Source organism: Condylura cristata, unplaced genomic scaffold (genome assembly GCF_000260355.1).
Source record: "Condylura cristata isolate star-nosed mole 26May11 unplaced genomic scaffold, ConCri1.0 scaffold00001, whole genome shotgun sequence".
In the NCBI taxonomy this organism is placed as follows: Eukaryota; Metazoa; Chordata; class Mammalia; order Eulipotyphla; family Talpidae; genus Condylura; species Condylura cristata.
In genome coordinates, this window is record NW_004567102.1 from 13469768 (window position 1) to 13471114 (window position 1347).

The following is a 1347-nucleotide window of genomic DNA, read 5'->3' on the forward strand; positions in this document are numbered from 1 at the left end:
AGAGAGAGAGAGAGAGAGAGAACTTGATTAAAACTTGACCAGGACTTATTCTGCTTTCCAGTCACCACTGCCTACAATGCCTTGAGAAACTCTTGAATGTTTTCTCTCCACAGCTATGAGACCTATGAAGTCTCCACAGAGGCTAGAGGATCAAGTCATGGTTAATTTTGGTTGCATACATTGTTCACTTTAGTCTTGAGCTAAAGAGGCTCATGCTGCCCAGCCAGAGAGTCACACTGCCAATAAAGTAAATATTCTTCTTGGGCTCATCTTTGGCTTCCTGTTGATACCTCACCCAGTGATGATCTTTATATACACCTATTAGTTTTTTCTTCTTATATTTAGTAGAGCATAAACACATTTGCAATTGTGTGAATATATACAATTAAGATTTCCACAATATAATGCTGTATATTTCAGGTATTTTGTTGTATAGGTATTAGCCAATTGTTCCCCCAGTATCTTAACTTACTGTCTGGTATTTATTGACCAGTAGCTATGTCAGAAAAGTGCACATGAATGCCAACATTTCCTCCCGTGAGAAAAAGGGCAAAGGCCATAGGAAGAAAATCAAGGCTAGTTATTGATTAAAATTCAGGTTTTCTAGCTAGTAGGAAATGTTCTCCAGTATATAATACTATACCTCACATACCAATGTGATTAAATAGTTTGAAATGGCCCTCCCTGGTGGTGCAGTGGGTTAAAGCACAGCACTAAGAAGTTAAAGCCATTTCTGCATGAGTTCGATTCCCGCCTGCCCCAGGGTGAACACATGGCAGACCTCTCCTGACCTGCCCGCTGCTCCCCTTAGCAGTGTACTTCGTAGATCGATCTGTTCTGTTCCCCGCTCTGTCTCTGGTGAAGCCTCTCGCCGCCCCTGAGCCTCTGGCCTGTAATCCACTTCTGTATGTACAAATAAATAAATCTTAAAAAAAAATAATTTGAACTAAAATTTGTGAAATATAGCTTGACAGCACTTTCTGTTTTTTTCTCCTCGTTTTGCTTTAACCAAAAATATTATTATATACTATACATAATTCTTAGATCTTATATACATTATTTGTCATATTTAATACTTTTATACATTATAGATCACATAAATTGATGTATATCATTCATTAAGGTTGACTTATTATAAGTCAGTTTCAGTCGTTCAGAAAATATTCTGTTTATTCCATCCCTGCTGTTATTTTCTTGAGATTGAAGTTTCAGGAAATCCCAAAAGCTTCATGCATCATTGGAAAGTAGACCTCAAGTTCTTGGGCAGTCTCTATCATATATTGGCATCTACTGTGAGCCATCTGGTCCTTGGGTACAATTATGCCTCCATGCTGTCATCTGTTGATG